Raw genomic sequence first — 22,423 nt, 5'->3', positions numbered from 1 at the left:
TTTAGGCCCTCTGCCCATTTTTTAATTGGATTATTTCTTCCTTTGCTACTGAGTTGTATGAGTTCTTTATATATTTTGGATATTAACCCTTTATCAGATATACGGTTTGCAAATATTTTCTCCCATTCTGCAGGTTGCCTTTTCAAATAAAACATTCTGAGGATCAAATGTATAACATGGTGACTATAGTTAATAATATGGTATTGTATACTTGAAAGTTGCTGAGAGTAGATCTTTAAGTATTCTTACCACAAAGAAAAAAAGTTACTTACGTTAACTATGTGAGGTTGTTAATTATGTGGATGTGTTAATTATTTTGATCTTGGTAACCATTCTACAAGGTATATGTTTATAAAATCATCATGTTGTACACTTTAAATGTATATAATTATATTTGTCAACTATTCCTCGGTAAAGTGTTTGTTTGTTTGGGGTTTGTTTTGTTTTGTTTTAAGTAAAAAGAGAGAAACAGGCCGTTCTCTGGGACCAGTGGGGGAAAGACAGAAGGTGGTTAGAGAGCTGTCCTCAGTGGCTGTAACAGTGTTACATTGGCAAGAAGCTCAGCCTTTCCGCTGGTGCCCCCTTAAATCCTGCCACCAGTTTTAAGACTTCCTTAATTCCTTCCCTGGGTCCTGGGGACCACCTTCAGTGACTTGAACCTAAGGGAGTCCCCACTTCCATTGCCTGGGATACCTCGGGGAGGCATCTAATCACACAGCAAGTGGGAGAGAAAGTTGTATTACGAATATCCCAGGTGGGGTCTTTGTGAACACATTCATACAGATACACTATTGCTAGTGATGCTTAAGGTTTATGGTTTGATTAGTATAGAACTGTCTGTACAGGATAGAGTTGCAGGAAAATGTCCTTAAAGTTTCCACCAATGATCTTGTCATTGAACTTTGAGCACATGATTCGTTTAAATGTTGGGACTTCTTCTAAGCTGATTCTGCTTCTGTTACTAATACCTGAAAGAGTAGTCTCACTACTCTCATTTACTCTCATGTGGTCTTGCGGGAGGAGTCTGGAAATTTGATGTCAGTAAGTGTAAAAGAGTCTTTGCTATGAAGTTATGTTTGCAAGTTCTTTTTAAAAGTCACTGCTTCAAGGTAGTTGGTAAACCTATTTTATGACAACTGCTCGGAGATCCAAGTACTGTAGAGTGTTGTTTTGTTTTGTTTTCAGAAAGGTTGCATGGGAATATGTTAAAATGAAAATGGCTGGCAATGAAAAGAGGTAATAACTCCTTCAGCCAAGTCATAGGTCCTAGTGTATGTCTAATAGTAACAGACAGGTTAGACTAGACTGTGCTGCAGTAACAAACTACCTAACAATCTGCAGCTTATAACAACATTAGTTTCTTGCTCACTCACACTGTATGTCAAGGATGGGCCATGGCTCTGCTCATGTAATCTTTACTCTGGGATCTTGGCACATGGAGCAGGCCCTATCTGGGATGTTGCTCATTGCATGGAGAAGGGAAAAGTGATGATGAATGACAAGTTGGCTCTTAAAGCTTCTACCCACATTTAATTGACCAAGGCAGGACATATGGCCATTTCCAAGCTCAACAGGACAGGGATGTATAATCCTCCACAGGAAGGGGCAGTGGCTATTCTGCACAATAATAGAACCAACTACACTAATATTGTGACTTTAATCTCAGGTGCATATGTAAACTACAATGTCCAGACCAGTCCTCTCTCCAGCCCGCTTCAATGCTACAGCTTCTGAAACATTCATGGTACTTCAGCAAAGGATGAGAAAAGTTGAGGAACAGACCAGTTCTCTGAGGGATGACCTAATAATGTTGGAGTTTGGTGAAAAAGGTAACAATTTAAAAAATTGTGTTACAATATCTTTGTAGGTTGAAGAAACTTTGCCTCACTGGTTACTAATAAGGAGTCACAGTGTGGTGGTTTGGCAGGTGAAATAGGTACTTAGAAAAGAATTGAGAAATAACATTAGAATACTAATTAGGAAATATTTGCAAGATAAAGAGTTGTCCTCCTGTAATGGAGCTACTACCACTATTCTAAACAGATTTTTAAAGTGTGTTAATTAGGTGCACAAACTTTGATATCCTATTCGCCCTCAATACTTGATTAAAAACAAATGTAATTTTTTACATAATTAGAAAAGAAATTGGGGGCCTTTTTAAAAAATAAAAATAGACTTTGATATCAGTTAAGGTGAACATCTACAGCTTGATTCATGCCATTAATATGGTCTGTATTTTCTTTCTCCAAATTTATTGTAAATTAAAAGAAAGGTTATAAGTCTTAAAAAAAATTCATAGTTTAGAATGAAGTACTCAAAAGAAGAACTGTGTTTTTCCTTTGTGCTCCTGAAGAAGCTATTGCCATTAAAAGTTAGATTGTCAAAAGACCTTGAGGAATCTGGGTGCTTAAGTGGCCAATGTTGAATTTAATGTTGTGATTTTCTTTAAAATTATGTATGTATTTCCTGAGTGTCTCTTATGAAGACCTAAAATTGGTATAGTTGGTATTATAGCACATGTAGAATAAATAACTCTTCAGCAAAGATTAAATTTGTACCACTGTTGAGTATGTTAGAACAAAATGAGAATATTTATTATCACCTTGTTTAAAAATTTTCTAAAAAGGATGTGAAATACTGCCTCCATGCTAACTTTAATTCTTAGTTTACCATTATAGAATTAGCATTTAACCTGTTTTATATATCACTTGCTTTTACATACAAAATAAGTTTACAAAACATTCCGATTAAAATAACCATTAAAAAAATCAGTGGTCTTGGTCTTCCCTGCTGGCGCAGTGGTTGAGAGTCCACCTGCCGATGCAGGGGACACAGGTTCGTGCCCTGGTCTGGGAAGATCCCACATGCCGCGGAGCGGCTGGGCCCGTGAGCCATGGCCACTGAGCCTGCATGTCCGGAGCCTGTGCTCCGCAATGGGAGAGGCCACAACAGTGAGAGGCCCGTGTACTGCAAAAAAAAAAAAAAAATCAGTGGTCTTTACCCATCCCACATTGGTCTCATCCTCTTTCCCTAATAATGCTCTCTATGTTTAAATTTGCAGGGGCTATCAGATACTGGTTAACTAAAGACTATAGTTTTTATACTCAGTAGAAGTGTTACATTGATTCGATGGTTGGGATTACCCTATAATATTGTTATATTGGGATCTTTGTCCAGAGGCCACTAGGAAACTCCAAAATATTTAGAAGAGCCCATGAGCCAGAACATCATTAACCCTATCCAGAATGAAATAATTTGTTAAGGAAAAACAGATATTTTATGGAAGAACTGTGAGTTTCTGGTAAATCGAATGTGCCACCTGGAAAGCCTCATCCAGTCCTTGAAGATGAACATCTTTGTCTGCAAACTGAAAAAGATTTGAACCCACAGAAAACAGGTATAGAGAGAAGAGAGTCATCAGAAATTTGGTCCTGTGTGGGTGCTCGATGAGTTCATGATTCTTTTCCTTTCCTGACCTTCTTTAAACTGCTTGATGACCCTCCTGTCCTGTCTGATAGATTTTCTGAAGGAAAGACTGAATACCACACAGGAGGAGCATTCCAAGGATCTGAAGCTATTGTAACTGGAAGTGATGAATTTGTGCCAGCAACCAAGAGATGTAAAAGAGAAAAAAGACATGGCACAAGATGAGGTGCAAAGGTTGACTGTGACTGCAGCTTGCCTCAGAGACAAAAGTTTGAGTCCAGAGTTCTGGAATACAAACTCACTGTTAATGTGTTAGCTGGAGGAGGCAACAGACCCATAAAGCTGACTTTTAAAAATAGGTGATGTTGGTGTGAGCATTCTTGACATCTGAAATTTATCTACATTGACAGCATATAACATTGTGTGCTGTCGGTAATTGAGTATTTATAGATTCCTACCCTCTACCTGTGACTGTGCGGATCCAGAGATATGAGGGAGTCTGTGCTCTACAAGAGCTTGTCTGCTAGCTGGGAGAACAAAGCACAGCAGGAGAAAAGAGAGAAAAGAAGGGTATAAGAAATACTAAAGGACAGTGTAGGACAATAAGCAAATATTGCCAACTAAGTGTTCTGTATTCAGGTGGGATTGAGAAGGTGTGCATGTCCTGTCTAGAACAGATTAGGCTAGGCTTCAAGGAAGACATGGGACTTGAGATGAGCCTTTAGAAGGCAAAGCAGTGAGGTGAGGACATTTAAAAGACATCACACAGAGGCAGCAAAAAATAAGACTAGGGAAAAAAAACCTAATTATTTTGTTTTCCCTTCACAGGCCAGGCAGTGTAACAGATGTTATTTTGTTTAAAACATGTTTTGTTTAATCTCTGAAAAACCTCAAGATGTAGGATATTGTTGTCTCTTTTTTTTTTTTTGCGGTACATGGGCCTCTCACTGTTGCGGCCTCTCCTGTTGCGGAGTACAGGCTCCAGACACGCAGACTCAGTGGCCATGGCTCACGGGCCCAGCCGCTCCGCGGCATGTGGGATCTTCCCGGACCGGGGCACGAACCCGTGTCCCCTGCATCGGCAGGCGGACTCTCAACCACTGCACCACCAGGGAAGCCCTCCTGTCTCTATTTTAATGATAAGTGTGCTGGGGCTCAGAGAGAAGTCATCTCTCTGAGATCACACTTGCCTGTTTCCTTCCTGTAACTCAGATTTGAACCTAGATCTTTCCCCTGGGTGCAGTTAGGAGGCAATTCATAAACTAGCTGGACAGGAGTGAGGATTTGTTTGTGTAAAATAAGTTGGAAATTGGCAAGGGATAACGTCAAAGAGGATCTCAAATTCAAGAATAATTAAATAGTTGGGCTTGATCCTATGGGGAGTGATTAAATTTTTGATAAGAAAGTGACATATTTGAAAACAAGAAAACTAATCTAGCAGTAGTGTAGAGTATCAATTATAGGAGAAGAGATTGGAGATAGGAAAACCCTTTAGGAATCCATTGCCTTATTTGAGACATAGACCTTATTAGGTCTGAACTACGGTTGTGGCATTTTGAGAGGAAAGATATGTTAGAATGTGGTATTGGATGGGGGCTGAAGGTAGAGAAGAAGGCAAGGACAGCTTTGAGTTTTTACATCTTAGATTATAGTGCCATTAATAATAATATAAAAGGGGATGAATAGTGAAAGCTGTGTTTTTCATCCTCAACTCCTAAGCCTAGATAATATTTGAGGCTAGAAAAAGTGGAGTACTTAAAAAAATAGGACCATACCCTGTAAGAAAAATGTCTAGCAATTACCAGGTTTTCCTCTGATTATTGAATTTTACATAGGAGGTACATGTGACTAATCATTTTGTAATTATCTGAAAGGGAAAATGATAGAAGTCATGAATGAAAGTAATAAAATAACTTTAAATATCTCATTGTAATAATTACTTTAGACTCATAATAAGAAGTGTTTATAACTGTATTCAGAATAGCATTTATAGGTTGCCCCCAAAAAGTCTAGATTTGAACTGTGATATACCATAGACAGTTTCTTCCTCTCATTTCAGATTATTTAGAACCTTTTCTCCTACTATTTTTAGAAGAATGCAGTATTGAAGAGGAACTGAAGACCATAAAACATAAAATGAACCTTAAAATTCAGGAGGTAAGATAAAAAGGAAGCTGGAAGGTGAAGGGGGCGTTGGAATTGCAGAGGGGGAAGTCAAGGTAGTGGATAGAATGAGAAGAAACCATTGAAGAAGTAAATATGTGGCTGTTTATTAGGAAGATTTTAAAAATATGCCACATGAAGTTATACCTGCCCGTATGTGACATTAAGACTTCCTTTCACCTCAGTACTGCCACAAAACCAGAAATAAAAAATAAATGCTCTCTGAGCCAGGAGGGAAACAGTTACCATGAAACTCATGCAGTTGCCCATATACTAGAGTTAAGTGGACATAAAAAGACCTTTTACACTAAAGTTGTGTTTAAAATAAAAAGCTTTTAATAAGTCTGCTCATCTAATTTTACCTTAAAACTTTCATTTCAGTCTAAATTTAAGTAGATAACAGATTGGAATTATGGAGTAGGTGGCTGCTAAAAGTTTTTGGACTAAAAATTTGCAGCTGAAAGCAGTGGAAGAGTCAGAAGAATTACCAATTCAATACACCTTGACAGTGGCCTAAAAACCTCAGTATTCCTTGACAGAATAATAGTTGACATTAGTCCAAACCAAAAGGATCAAGTTATATTTAAAATATTCTGTTATACAAAACAGAAATAGATATACTGTTTTAAAAGTTATGAATTTCAGTGTGTTTAGGGTGGTAAGTGTAGCTATCTGGGACATTCTCTCATGTAGAGTATTTTTTTTGCCAATAGTTACTGATAAAAGCATGATTGTTCATTGTTAGTTGGAGTATATTGTTTCATGCTTTAAAAAATATTTTGGCTATTTTAATAGATTCTTTTTAGAGCAATTTTAAGTTTTTAGAAAAACTGTACAGAAACAGAGTTCCCATATATCCTTTCTCCCCACCCCCAGAGCTTCCTCTGTTATTCACATTCTGTATTAGTCTGTGATGAACCAGTTTTGATACATGATTACTAAATTCACAGTTTAGATTAAGTTTTACTTTTTGGTCATCACAGTATACAGAATAGCTTCACTGCCCTAAAAATGCCCTGTGCTCTACATACACATCACCCCGCGCCTCTCTCCCCCACCCCTGTCTTTCCCCAAGCCCCTGGCAACCACTGATCTTTTCACTGTCTCTCTAGTTGGAATCATACAGCATGTAGCCTTTTTGGACTGGCTTCTTTCGCTTAGCATATGCATTTAATCCTCCATGTCTTTTCATGGTTTGATAGCTCATTTCTGTTTATCAGTGAACAATAATCCATTGTCTGGATGTACCGTAGTTTATCCATTCACCTACTGAAGGACATCTTAGTTGCTTCCAAGTTTGGCAGTTATGAATAAAGCTGCTGTAAACATTCATATGCAGCTTTTTATATGGACATAAGTTTTCAACTCCTTTAGATAAATATTTAGGAGTACGATTCATACTTATCATATGATAAGCTTATGTTTAGCTTTCTAAGAAATTGCCAACCTGTTGCAGTGGCTATGCCATGTTGTGTTCCCACCAGCAGTGAATGAGAGTTCCTGTTGTTCCACATCCTCACCAGCATTTTGTGTTGTCAGTGTTTTGAATTTTTGCCAAATTTATAGGTGTATATACAGTATCTTGTTTTAATTTGCAGTTTTCTACAGACGTGATATTGAGCATCTTTTCATATGCTTATTTGCCATCTATCTTCTTTGGTGAGGTATCTTAGATCACCCACTTTGCAGCTGGGTTTTTTTTTTCTTATTGTTGAGTTTTTAGAGTTCTTTTTATATTTTGGATACGAATCCTTTATCCAGTATGTGTTTTACAAATATTTTCTCCCAATCTTTAGCTTATCTTTTCATTCTCTTAACAGTGTCTTTTGCAGAGCAGACGATTTTAATTTTTTTTTTTTTTTTTTTTTTGCGGTATGCGGGCCTCTCACTGTTGTGGCCTCTCCCATTGCAGAGCACAGGCTCCAGACGCCCAGGCTCAGCGGCCATGGCTCACGGGCCCAGCCGCTCTGCGGCACGTGGGATCTTCCCAGACCAGGGCACGAACCTGTGTCCCCCGCATCGGCTGGTGGACTCTCAACCACTGCACCACCAGGGAAGCCCCAGATGCTTTTAATTTTAATGAAGTACAACTTACCCATTTTTTTTCATGGATTGTACTTTTGGTATTATATCTATTAATAAAATATCATTGCCAAACCCAAGGTCACTTAGATTTCTCTATGATATCTTTTAGAAGTTTTATAGCTTTGCATTTTACATTTAGGTTTTGAATTATTTTTTGTGAAAGGTGTGAGTTCTGTATCAGGATTCTTTGCGTGAATTTGTGTATGTGTATGTCTAGTTGTTCCAGCACCATTTGTTGAAAAGACTATCCTTTGGATTGCCACTTAACCTTATTTTTTTATTGGGGAAGTCTTAATTCTTGGTGCTGTAGTAAAATGTTGAATTTTCATGGAACTTGTCAAGGACCTGAAGAAGGACTGTGTTAGTCAAATAGGGACATTTTGAGGGTATGTGAGGCAGGAACGATGTATTAGTCTGCTGGGGCTGCCATAACAAAGTACCACAGACTGGCTTTAACAACAGAAATTTATGTCTCACCATTCTGGAGGTGAAAAGTTCAAGATCAAGATATAATCAGCAGGTTTGGTTTTTTCCTGAGTCCTTTCTCCTTGGCTTGCAGATGGCTGCCTTTTTTCTGTGTCCTCACATGGTCTTTTCTCTGTGTACACATCCCTGGTGTCTCTTTGCATACAAATTTCCTCTTCTTATAAGGACAACAGTCATGTTGGATTAGGGCCCACCCCAGTGGCATCATAACTTAAACAACTCTTTAAAGGCCCTATCTCCAAACACAGTCATATTTTGAGATACTGGGGTTTAGGGCTTCAACATATGGATTTCAGAGGGATGCAGTTCAGCCCATAACAAAGGACTATACAAAGATAAATTAAATGCAGTATATATCTTTCTAAGAGATAAGAAATATGTATATATATGAATGAAATCTGGTTCCGATGAACATGAAATAGATTAACTGATAGCCCTTCATAATGCTTTAGGGATGAATATCTTAGTAGTATAGTTATCAAATAAAGATTTCCTTTATAAGGCACTTAAATTATATCTTGAGCAAATTATACTATATAATCCGATGTAGAGTTTAGAAAAGTATATTATGCTACTCTAAATTAAAAAGTGATTATAATCTGATACTAAAATAAAACCTGAAAAATATAGCCCAAAACAAAAACTATAGCTCACTCTTAAGTAAGATTCTAATATTAATATTTAACTGATTATTGGATAAGGAAGGAATTTCTAAGCTTGAAAAGAACAGGATTATAAAAAGCTCGATAAGTTTGACCATATAAAAATTAAAATCTTATATATGTATAAAAAAAGCAAAACTAATACACCATAACAAAACTAGACAGTTAATAATCTTCCCTTAAATTGACTTAAAAAAACAGAGGGCAAAGGATAAGAACAGTTCAGAAAATATATAAAGAACTAATAACCATATTAGAAAATGTTTAATCTCACTAGGAACCAAAGAAATGCAAAAATATTAAGGTGTTGTTTTTCATTTATTAGCAAAGATTTAAGAAAGTGATAATCTGTAGTGCTGATGAGATTTATTCAAATACTACTGATAAGGTAAAATTGGAAGTAGAATTACAAAATGTATCAAAAGTCTAATTTATACCTTTAACCTAGTGATTCCTTTTGTAGGATTTATCCCAAGGAAATAATCAGAAATTCAGTGAAAGATTTATTCACAAGCATGTTCAGCAGAACAGTATTTAGAATAGCAAAACATTGGAAATATCCAAATGTTCAATATTAGGTATATGGTTAAGGAAATCATAGAACATTTCCAAAATGGGCTATCTTGTAACTATTTCATGTCAACATATTTTTCATCTTATTTCACTTTTTAAAAACTTCTTAAATTGTTAAGTATATCATCCTTCAAGAAAACACATATAAAGTGCATATGTGCAATATAGAGAAGTTATAAAGTGTACTCTTACGTCATGTTTACTGGGGTTTAAAAATAGAATTTCTGGAACTTCCCTCATGGCGCCGTGGTTAAGAATCCGCCTGCTAATGCAGGGGTCATGGGTTCAAGCCCTGGTCCGAGAAGATCCCATATGCTGCAGAGCAACTAAGCTCGTACGCCACAACTACTGAAACCCGCTCACCTAGAGCCCGTGCTCCACAACAAGAGAAGCCACCACAACAAGAAACGCGTGCACCGCAATGAAGAGTAGCCCTCACTCACCGCAACTAGAAAAAGCCCACGTGTAGCAACGAAGACCCAACACAGCCAAAAATAAATAAATAAGTAAATAAATTAAAAAAGAAATTCTTTCAATTTAATGTCACTTCATAAAAGGAACAGCATTTTTCAGTTCCCATTTAAATTAGAAAGGATTTCTTTACTTCATGATAAAAGAGACTCTTAACCTTCTTTGTATCTTAATCTGACTCATTTTATAGTCATTTATAGATAGAAATAAGGTCAGTGTACCCAAATTCTTGAGTGTTGTTTTTGTCTGCTGCTTAACAACTACTTCATTATTTGTTTTGATCTTTAAGTTCCAATACAGGAAAAAAAAATCCAGTACATAATTGAAACAGCTTTCAGAGGAATGTTTATAATACTATGGGATAAAAAAGATATATATATATATATATATATATATATATATATATATATATATGTGTGTGTGTGTGTGTGTGTGTGTGTATATATGTATATATATGCATATATATACATATATATGTATATATATATACGTATATATATATATACATATATATATGTATATAGGTGAAGAAATCAAAATACAGGAAAATAAAGAGTTAAAAAATAAAGTTAGAAAATAGAGAAATACAGAAAATACGTATACTAAGACATATTAGTGTTTTTCAAACTTCTTTTGACAGCAATACATTGTAAGACATATTTTACACTGCAACACCATACATACATGCATATACACAAACATTTAATGAAGCAGTACTTACCCTTCCTTACTACTTGCTATGTGCTCTGATATTTTCTTTCTATTCTTTTCTCCACCCTTTTTCAAGTGCTTCTTGCAACTTACTAATGCGTCTTGACCCACAGTTTGGAAAACAGACTTACACAGTAGGAAGATGAGGGTTACAAATTTGACTCTGCATTTTCTAGAAGGTTATCCGTTAGGGAGAAACAAAAGCATGTTTCTGAGTAGTCATAAATGAACAAAGAATGGGGGTGAGATGGCGTGTCTGGTAAACTTTTCATGGTGACTTTGATCTTTGTTAAACTGCTATGAAGTTCCCTTGGTCTTGCCTAACTGCAGTGTTGCTCTATAGCTAAGGAGACAACTGTCTCAAGAGTAGCACCTAAGGGAATCTCTTGAGAAATCTGGATCAGCCATGCTACTCAAAATTCAAGAAATGGGATCAACAGTGGAGGTGGGACGGAAACAGGTAGAGAGATTCTCTCCTTGTTTATGTTGGGAAAGTGAAACCAAAAGGTAAAAGCTAATGTTTTACCTACAAACCTATAGTTTTGCTTATTTCCTCTAGATTTATTAAATTCTTTTCTTTAGTATTCCTCTATTAACATTCTTACTACAATTTAAAAAAATTTAGTGCAAAATAAGAAGGACTCTGATGCCATTTAGTCCAGTGCTCTTAATTTATGAATGAGGGAGCTAAGGACAGAGAGGTTATATTGTCTCAGACTTTACAGAAGTGAACTCTTAGTTCCTGGGAGGGAATCCTTCCCTCTACACCATATAATCTCTGTTACAAGAGTTGATTTTGGAAGGCACTGACCTAGTCTCATGCTATATGTATTGTATATGATGTGCATAGAAAAGAAAGATTAAACTGAGCTGACATTTGAAGCAAAGAATAAGTCAGATAATCAGGAATGTGTTTACATTGCTGTTTTCAAGTCTCATTATTTATTTTAGCATAATATTTTTGCTTTCATCAAAGTTGTTATTTGAAATATCTATATGTAATTTAGAATATTTTAAATTCTAAGTACCGAGGCAATTAGTAGTTTCAAATCATAATACCTATTATTAGATTACATAATTTTTATTATTTTAATGAGTGCTGTCCTTCTACAATGTCCTTAAGTAGAATAAAGAGGATTCTACTTAAAGAATTTGCAAATGATCCTTTATTGCTACACTTTATACTGCCAATATAGTAGGCACTAGCCACATGCGGCTATTTAAATGAAAATGAATTTTATTTGTTAAAATTAAACAAAATTAAAGATTCAGTTCCTCACTCACTCTGGCCACATTTTGAGTGCTGTTGAAGAGTGCACAGAAAGTTCTCCTGGACAGCACTGCTGTAAGACACGGCACTCTGTTGAGATCTTTTAACTGTAACACATAAACACTGCTTCTTCCTCCAGGAACATTAAGATCAGAAAAATCTGCCTTACACCTGTGCTATAAGTTAGCTTAGTAGAAATCTTTACCTTACAGAAAAGGAGTTTTTCTTATACGATTTCAGGTGCAAATTTTGCAGCAAAACTGCGTTGCTGTTTTCAGACCACCAAGAACTACTGGCACAGGAGCGACAACAGAAAGGAGAGTTGGAGACCGCTACCTCACAGCTCAAGTCTGATCTAGGTATGAAAACAGATGCTAGAAATTACACTTTTGTTAGATTTTTGAGATTTCATGCGAAAACTCTTAAGACTCCAAATTCTCGAAGTGGCCAGTGTTACTGGTATTTCCCACAGACCTGAATGTAAAAAGTTGCTGATTTCCTTTTTATCTGTGGCACTGAGAAAGACAGAGAATGTTGGTAATAAAATAGAATTTGACCCTCTTAATTGTAAACTTATGTGGATTTTTTTCAGGTTTATTTAACTGTGGACTTGGGAACATTTGGGTTCTATAAATCTAGATTGAATATTGGATAATAGAATGCTAATAAGGAAATGAGGTCATTAATCCTTGCTATCCTACTGATTCTAACAATTTATCATGTCAGACTCTCCATTCTTCAGGTTATCAACCTATTTTGGTCAACTGGTATTTGTAGAGATGGATAGTTGTAAGGTACCATAGAGAGAGGTTAGATTAACTACTCATTTGAGGAGGAAAAAAAACATCTGTTTAAAAAAAATAGTCCTAAAAGGTGACAGAGCTAGGAAATGGAAGTGTCTAGACTTGATCCCAGGCTGCTCAGAGACATGCTTCTTCCAACCCAACAGCCCTTATCAGACTACTGTTTGTTAATATATAATTGTAACAGCAGTTTTCAGGTAGATCTCACTATAGAGATCACACAGAGTTCCAGTGCAGTGCTTTACGCATGAATAACACTTCATAGTTTACACAGGGCTTTCACATACATTATCTCATGTAATACACAAAACTATCTGTAATTCCTAAAGTTACAAAATGAATAAATGGTGAAGTGAGGCTTCAACCTGGATCTTCTAACTACAAACCCAATGTTCTTGCCACTGTGGCCCGCCTGCTCTGTGGCTGTAATGAAGACAGGGAATACCAAATGGGAAATGAAAATTAGAAAAAAGAAACCATAAAGGGTAACCCATTCAATGCTTTTACTTACTGCTTTTAGCAGAAAGTATTCTTTTTCCATATAGTTGTTGAGTAATGAATTATTCTGTGAAATTCTCACTGATAATGTCCCTAAATAATTTTCTGTCTTCCTGTGACTGCATGCCTACAAAAATACATGTTACATTTTATTGTACTACCACATTATCCCATTTGAGCCTTACAGCAAACTAGTGAGAAAGATAAGAAAATGTACCCCATTCTACAAAAGGATGAAAAGATCTATAGTGAACGACCCACAGTAAATAGAATAGCTGGGACTAAACACAGATCTTTCTATTATATTAGTTGTCCTTCTGATTAAGTGATTTTTTAAAATGTTACTTTCTTAATGGATTAATGCTTTTTGAATTTTGTAAGAATATATGGAAGACCATTAAAAACATTTAGATTAGAATAACAGTAATTCAAATTAACATAAAAAGGAACCCTGTCTGAATACCAGCTATATGCTTCATAGTGAATAATAAATGCTTTACATGCATGCAATTTTACTTTAAGGTACAAATAGTTATTCTAACTATATTAATAAAAGGAATGTCTTTAGATATTTGCTTCAATGAATTTTAAAATGTACTTATTTATTAATAATTGTTTATTTATTAGCAATAAACGTTATATGTATATATGTGTGTGTATATGTGTGTGTATTATTCACACATTAATTAAAGTGATTAAATTGTTCTCCAAAGTAGGATAAACATTCCCCTTTTAGTCTTTCTTTGGTTAGTGGAATTTTCAAAATAGATCATGTAGTTTATCTTTTTGATCCTTCACATATGTTAAATTAGAATTTACTTAAAATAAGTCTTGGACTCATTTTCAAGAAGTACAGTTTTTCTGAGTATATCATAAATAAAATGAGTTTTTATATGTTTTATAATTTTCTGGCTTTAGAATTTTTAAGTGAAACAAAACTAATAGATCTTTATGAATTTTCTATGAAGCCAAACATTAACCTCAGAAAAGTTTATATCTCTTGGCTACTAGTATACAGTGCCAAACTGTTCTCCTATTTCTGCCTTTGGTTTTATTTTCACTGTATATACATACTCTGAGTGGTTTCAAATCTTTTTTTTTCCTACACCAAATCATCCTCCTGAGCTCCAGATGGTATCTTACTGCCAACTAATCATCTATATTTAGATGCTTTGCAGATACCTCAAAACACATGATGAAAGCTTAAGTGTTGCAGTCATCTTTACTCATTATATCCCCCAAACCTGCTCTTTGCCCTGAATTCCCTGTTAGAATCCACCAACCACCCCCACTGTCCAGGTCTGTACACTAGATATTTTCCTTGACTCATCTATTGCCTTTACACCACCGGTCAGTCACTAAGTCCTGACAATTCTCCTTGCTTGTTTTTCACAAGTCTTTTCCTTCTGCATCATTACCTCAGAGCCAGCTCTCGTTGTTTTACACTTGGGTTACTGCAACAGCTACTAAACTGATCTCCCTGTCTTTATTGAGCCTTTGTCAGAGTGATCTAACAAAAGGCTTTTTGATCTTTTTGATTGTGTGCCTCTCTGTCTTGAAATCCCTCAGACTCATCATCATCTGTGCATTGAGTAAAACGTGACCTCATTTACCATTGTACGTGACTGTGGACTAGTTTCTTGATAATTTTAGGATTTAGTTTCCAGTCTATAAAAATATGATAGAAATACTTACGTTCTGCTTATTTCTGCAAACTACAGACGAAAACAATTTTTTAAATCAGTTTCTCAGGGAAAATACCATGTGATTTCAGTGTACTTGTAAGTTATTATCATCGTAGTTATGTGGACTTTTTTTTGTTTTTAGTTTCTAGAGATGACCTCATTTCCAAGTTGGTTGAAGAAAATAAGGTAGGTTTTGAGGTTTTGAGTACAGAGGTTTTTTTTCATCTCTTCACTAAATAGTATTTCCTCACTCATGTTGGTTTACAGTCCTTCTGATTCTCCTAAAATCTTTATGAAAAAAAGTTTCAGTGTAAATGAGTGTATATCCAGAACTGTTGTCAACTGGGTATTAGGAAATAAATCATTTCATTCAGGTTAGTATAGTTTGAAAAAAGGTGAGTTGGCAAAACTAATGAGACTTGTTTGCATTTTATACCTATTGCAAATGAATTGCTGGGAAGCTTTTTTAATGAAATGTAAGAAATATTAACTATTTTTGGTGATGGTTTATCAACAACATGAATGTATGTACTTACTACCACTGAATTTAACACTTAACACTTAAATAGTTTTAAGTCAACTGTACTCTTAGAAATAGTTAAAATGAGTATAGTGCTATACAGTAGGCCCTTGCTGGTTATCTATTTTATATATAGTAGTGTGTATATGTTAATCCCAACCTCCTAATTTATCCTTCCCCGCCCCTTTCCCCTACAGGGGAAAAGAATCTGAAAAAGAATACATATTGTTATATGTAATTATATAATAATATAATGTATATTTGTATATAATATATAATATTAATATTATTATTATTATATATAACTGAATCACTGTGCTGTACACCTGAAACTAACACAATATTGTAAGTCAACTATACTTCAATAAAAAAGACATTTCATTAAAAAGACTTAAAAATGGTTAAAATGATAAATTTTGTTATGTGTATTTTACCACAATAAAAAATAAAAAATAGAATAAATGTTACTACTTTTATATCAAGACATTTCTAAATCAATCTCATGGTGTAGATGTTATATGATGTTAACTTTTCTTGAGATGCTTCTTCTGGAAAGCTAGAAAAGTGGTTCTCTCTCTGAAGGAAGAGGACTTAGACTTTGTTCTTCCCCATTTGACTAAGTACCTATTAGGTAAAACCCAGCCCAAAACTCACATCCCTATCAACTTTCCCTCATCTCAAAGAGAACATTTTTTTTTCACAGAGCAAAGGTGCTTTCTTCTGCTCCACCCTCAGGTATTCCTTGATGAAAATCTCTTCCCCTACTTATAATTTTAAAAGATCCTTGCATGTGTTTCTTTGAAATAATAAGCTCATACTACTAATAGGAAGAAATGTGTATGTAACATAAACTAAAAATATTTCATCTTAGTAGAATTTTTTTGACATAAGGATACCAGGTAAATATCAAGGTTTGTTTTTAGGCAAATTCTTTCTAATTGGAGTCCCAGTATGAGAATATTTTTAATAAATAGTTTTGATAAATAATTTATAAATTAAGAGAAGTTTGGGAGTTGGATATATCAAGATTTTAAAAAATCCTTTATAAGACACTTATCTATGTATATTAGAACTTGAATTGGTACTAGCCACAATACAGAACAGGTATTTTGATAGAGATACATGTAATAGCTCTTACATGTAGAAAAAGAGAAATTCTTTTTTTTCCTGTAGGATATACAGTTGTCTTTCAACAAGGACCATGAAGAAAATGCATATTTGAGGTCTGAAATAATATCCCTTCATGAAGCATCAGAAAAAGCACAGGTAAATCTTCCCATTTCTCTAGTGTTTAGATGTTAATTTTGTTCAGTTAAAGAACCAAGAACCAAGATTAATCTGGTTACATGAATTCATCCATTGCCATCATCCAAAATTTTTATTTCCATAAGATTTACTTCATTTGTGAAACATCATCAAATTAACCACATTTCCCATTTCACCCTCTAAATTCCTGTGATACGTAGGTATTTGAGATATACTGCTAAACCATGCACTAGTTTAAACTTTGCCTTGTTTGCTTTCTAATTTACTCACTAAATGTATACCTTTTATTTCCCCCTATGAAACTCTAAGCAGTTCAATGCCAAGGGCTATCTTATACTTTCTTTGTATCTTCTATGGCAAAGCACAGTAGGAACCTAATAAATACTTGCTGATTTTGGAGTTATGTGTAATCATTTTATGTGGGATGGTGGTTCCCACATTCAGCTGATGTTTTCTGTATATGCATATATATGGAGAGTAGTCACCACATATGCAAGCAACTGAGTTATTTCTCATAGGGCCCAAAGAAATAGTATCGATCGTTTAAAAGAACTTTTTCTTAGTACAATTTGATTATTTCAATGTTAGGATCATAGTGTTGTTATGCTCTTTTTATGATAAAGAAAATACAAAATGTGTTCTTTCATAAAATAATGATAACAGTAACTACTACTACTCTTACTATAAATGATAGTTAACATTTACTGAATCCATACTACAGTCATGGCACAATTCTAAGCACTTCATGTTACTAACAAATTGTAATCCTCTCAATAGGACTTCTTTAGAACTATTATTATTCCCATTTTAAAGATAAGGAAGTTGATATACAGAGAAGTTTAATAATATAGCTAGGGCTTCCCTGGTGGCACAGTGGTTAAGAATCCGCCTGCCAATGCAAGGAACAGGGTTCAAGCCCTGGTCTGGGAGGATCCCACATGCTGCAGAGCAGCTAAGCCTGTGCACCACAATTACTGAGCCTGCTCTCTAGAGCCTGCGAGCCACAACTACTGAGCCCGCATGCCACAACTACTGAAGCCCTCGAGCCTAGAGCCCATGCTCTGCAACAAGAAAAGCCACCGCAATGAGAGGCCCACACACTGCAATGAAGAGTAGCCCCTGCTCACAGCAACTAGAGAAAACCAGCGTGCAACAATGATGACCCAACACAGCCAAAAATAAATTTAAAAAAAATATATATATATAGCTAGTAAGTGACCCAGTTGGAATTTGAGCCCAGCAATCTAGCTGTAAAGAAAATGAGCTATTTCTTTTCAAGGAGCAAGAGTTCTCCTCTGTCTTACCCCCAAGTATTCCTTGATAAGTAGTTTGTGCATCTGGTTATAACTTTAAAATGCCCATGAATGTATTCCTGTCTTATGATGCTGCCCCACTTATGATGCTGTCCAGATAATCTTTATCTCTCCTTTCTTGTTGCTGTTTTTTTGAGGGATTTTTCTATTAACCCTTCAGAGTTATTTGCCCCATCCTTAAAGAGTTTATACATTAAAACATAAGATCCTTACCAAATATACTTTGCAAAAATAACTGAGAATTAAGATAAATATTTTCCACAGGAATACAAATTTCAAAATACCAAAAGGACAAGAGAATTATAAACTAACTACATGTATGTTACAGAAAAGATTTTTGTTTTATTTTGGAAGGTTAATCTTGTGAAATGACACAGTGATCTGTATTTTGCTTTTTTGAATACTGTAATTGGTGATGAAGGAGCTTAGATATTTTGTTATCAGCTAAACAGTTCTGAAAGCTCATCATCCAGTTTTGAGAAAGGATTTCTATAACATTGGCCATGCATCTACATTGTAAATTCCATTCTGTAGATGTCTTGCTGTAATTGACCAGCATTCAAAATTATGAAGAATGGAAGATTGGTAAACTGCCAAATGCTTCAGTTGTTCCACTGTATCACCAAATTTCCCCTTTTAATTTACAGTTGTTTAGGATGATGACTCCAAATATTTGAAAGTATTTTATAATCTAATGAAATATCAATTGAGATTAGGTTAAATAAATTAAGTTCACATGTATGGTGAAATACTATGCCATTGTTAAAAATGATGATACATAAGTAAAAAGACTTATTTATTGGAGAGATCTGTGCTTTGCTGTATATGTTGTCTTAGGTTTTGAATGACAAACTGACTAGAAAGTGTTCAGAGCTGAACAGAATGCTTCAGATTGTTTGAATGGAAAATACCAGAATCATTGCTGACCACCAAGCCATTCTGCAGGTATTCATTTTTAACACTAGTCAATTGCTGGTAGAGTCGTCAGGAAGCCTCCTTGGCTAAGAGATCAGGAAATACAAATAGCCAACTGGATACATAAAATATTTTAGCAATTAATTTCAAGGATTTTTCTGAATTATTTAATTTTTTAATTAGTTGTTTTCTGTTTTCATCAGAGGGGTCATTTGGCCTTACACTCAGAGCTTTCTTAATGGTTTCTTCTCAAATATCATTACTTTAGGAAAAGTAATTACCTGTCCCAGTATTGATAGAATTATGGAGAATACTTATGACTGACCCTAAAGTATTTATCTTTTCCCCAAAGACCTGTGCTTTCCCATTTTGCTTATGCCATTCCCTCTGCTGAGAATGGTCTTTACTTCATTTTCAACTGTTTGAGATTGTGTTCATTCTTTAAGACTCACTTTCACACAGAAGCTTGATCACTCCAATCAGAAAAAATCAGTTTTGTCTTTTAATTTCTACTGCTAGGACACTAAACAGGCTGTAATAATAAGGCTCTCTCTTTTTTTTTCTTTTTTGAGCGTATTTACTATATACCAAGCATTGTGCTAAGGATTTTACATATATTACCTCCTTTAATCCTAGCAGTTACATAAAGGGATATTTATCATCCTCGTTTTACAGATAATAAAAATAAGATTTAGAGATGTTAATCAACTTGCCCAAAATCACCCAGCTAGTATAGGGTGGAGCCAGATTTAAATCTAGACTTGACTCCAGACTCAGTGTTTTTAATCATTTATGTTATGTTGCTTCTCCTGTTCTGCATTCTATAGTAGTAGTTTATGTGCATGGCTCATTTCCTGTACTACATTCCTAGGTCATTGTCTTACATACCTTTGTTATTACCTATAGGGCTAAGTGTGTTTTGCACATAACAGGTACTCAATAAGTATGTTTTATTCAGCAAGCATTTAGTGTTTACCTCATGCAAGTATGTTGCTAGATCTAGATAGAATTATGGCAGTGAACAAGACAAGTCCCTACTTTCATGGAACTTACAATTTAGTAGACTGAAGAATGTGACTTATGTATGTAACACTTTCACAAACATTTTAAAACCTTGGAATATGACACAAGTGAGATCCCATTTTACCAAGTATGAAGGTGTGAAGGTTTACCTTGCAATCAAATATTGTTCAAAAAGAAGTGTTTTAAAATATGTTTACAAATATAATTATTAATATGTACTATATTTACAAAAGCTTTATAAATTGTAGGTAGAGGAGGTGTGCATAAAAATGCTGGTTTGATAATTGAAAATAGTAAGCAAGAGGAAATTGTGCAGAACAGTTATAGACGTCTGCTGTAGCAGTGTCTGAGTGCAATTTCAGATACTGTCAAAATAATTTAAACTATGAAACATGATTGTCCCTGGAGACTGGAATTATTTGGAAGAGATGTGGGGGAGATAGAGGTGGAGCGATCATTTCACTTTATATACGTTGATATTGTTTTACTTTTTAAAATATAGTATCACGTTGAAATTTTGAAGTACCAAAATATACTTAATATGGTTTTTTTTGGAGTATGGTTGCTTTACAACGTTGTGTTAGCCTCCACTGCACAACAAAATGAATCAGCCATACACATACAGATATCCCCTCCCTCTTGGACTTCCCTCCCATTTAGGTTACCACAGTGCATTAGGTAGAGTTCCCTGTGCTATACAGTATGTTCCTATCAGTTGTCTATTTTGTACATGGTATCTAAAAATTTGTTCATGTTAGGAGTTTTATAAATTTTGCAGCAAGATGGATAAATAATACCTCTTGATTATTGGCTAGAAGAGCTATAAAATGATAGAATTGTGGTCAGGCCAGGGTAGGTACAAAGAGCAAGCTGGACATTAAGATAAATTCTTTTAAAAATGGGTTCTATTTATATAACTTAAATTTGTCTTTTGTAAGTATCAGTATCTTTGGTCAGTTGTTTAGAGTGATACTCTATCAAATGACTTCTGGCATCTCAACTTTTAATATTGCTTCTAACACTCAGGAAGAACAGAAAATGATGACACAGACATTTCAAGAACAAAACTTACTGCTGGATGCAGCCCATGTCAGTATCACAAGTGAGCTTCAGACTGTTCAGAATGAGAAAACACAACTCCAAATGCATCTGTAAGTAAACTGTGGGCAACTTTTGTTTTTGCATTTGTATTTCTTATCTTTAATGAAAATGTTTAATTCTGCATTTGCTGGGCCAGTCACAAAAATAAAGACTCTGCCCTAAAGGAACTAGTTTTGTTAGAGCATTTTGGTAACTGCTCTCAGGCAGGAGATATGTTCTGTAAAAACATTTAGTCTTTCTGTTAAAGAAGAACTCTCGTTCAGCTTTCATATCTCCTTGTTCTCTTCCTGCAGGGACCATTTAGTCCTTGAGAATAACCAGTGTATCCAGAAAGCACAGGATGCTGAGAAGAGGGCAGCTGTGCAAAAATAGCTGCTAGAATCAACTATTGCAAGATTGCGAGGTGAACTGGAAGCATCAATGCAAGAGAAGACCTCTCTGCTAGAGGAGAAAGAAGGACTTCAGGGAGAGGTAGGTAGAGGCAGATTTATGTTACCTCCTGGTTGTGGTGCTGATCTTGTTTTAAAATTTTCTTGTAAGTGCAAAAGACAAGAAATACAACCCAGATGCAGTTTGTCTGAGTTGCCCATGAAAGAAACCTTTGGGTGGCTAATCTGTGTCTTTTAGCACGTGAGTGCACTGTGCCAAATAGTTGCCCTTATATAGCGTGAGTGAATGTTAACCATTCACACATCCTCATGTTAGTTAAGGAGTCACATTTATCTTATCTCCTAATTTATCTTTCCCCTCACTTTCTCCTTTGGTAACCATAAGTTTATTTTTTTATGCCTATGAGTCTGTTTCTGTTATGTAAATAAGTTCATTTGTATCATATTTTAGAGTCCACATATAAGTGCTATCATATGGTATTTTTCTTTCTCTGTCTGACTTACTTCACTTAGTATGATAATCTCTAGGGCCATCCATGTTGCTGCAAGAGGAATTAGTTCATTCTTTTTTATGGCTGAGTAATAGACCATTGTGTGTGTGTGTATATATGTGTATATATATATATATATATACACACACACACACCCACACACACATACATATATACACAAACACATCTTCATTATCCATTCCTCTATCGATGCATATCTTGGTTGCTTCTATGTCTTGGCTATTGTAAATGTATAGCATATTACTCTCACAAGATAATCTAAAAGAAGAGCTACATATTAAATGTAATCAAAACAATAGTCTGCTGTGTGTTCTCTCAATTGGATTATAATCGATTAAAATATTACATATGAACTATATTAGATAAAATATTGCATTGTCAAAATTGACTTAATGATGTAAATACCTGGTTTTATGTGTTAATGCAGACTGTCAGAAATTGTCGCCTCACACTCAAACATGATTTCAGTTTCATATATGGTGCTGTATACTATTGCATTATCTAAATATGCCCAAATATATCTATCCTTTCTTTTTTTATTTTTTTTATTT

General features: G+C 35.0%; 1 pseudogene across 1 annotated transcript in view; it reads left to right on the top strand.

The window, feature by feature from the left end:
* Positions 1–22,423, top strand: part of LOC308608107 (coiled-coil domain-containing protein 150-like) — a 68,148-nt pseudogene that overhangs the window by 5,333 nt on the left and 40,392 nt on the right. Inside the window, exons 2-12 of the transcript in view lie at positions 1,677–1,840; positions 3,188–3,397; positions 3,519–3,695; positions 5,486–5,583; positions 10,921–11,037; positions 12,088–12,206; positions 14,976–15,019; positions 16,527–16,619; positions 18,770–18,877; positions 20,897–21,021; positions 21,265–21,442. The product of the transcript in view is annotated as a coiled-coil domain-containing protein 150-like (transcript). The remainder of the gene's footprint in view (positions 1–1,676; positions 1,841–3,187; positions 3,398–3,518; positions 3,696–5,485; positions 5,584–10,920; positions 11,038–12,087; positions 12,207–14,975; positions 15,020–16,526; positions 16,620–18,769; positions 18,878–20,896; positions 21,022–21,264; positions 21,443–22,423) is intronic.

This window comes from Mesoplodon bidens (genome assembly GCF_964165515.1).
Source record: "Mesoplodon bidens genome assembly, chromosome: 20".
Classification (NCBI taxonomy): domain Eukaryota; kingdom Metazoa; phylum Chordata; class Mammalia; order Artiodactyla; family Ziphiidae; genus Mesoplodon; species Mesoplodon bidens.
This window is presented reverse-complemented; position numbering and strand designations above follow the sequence as displayed.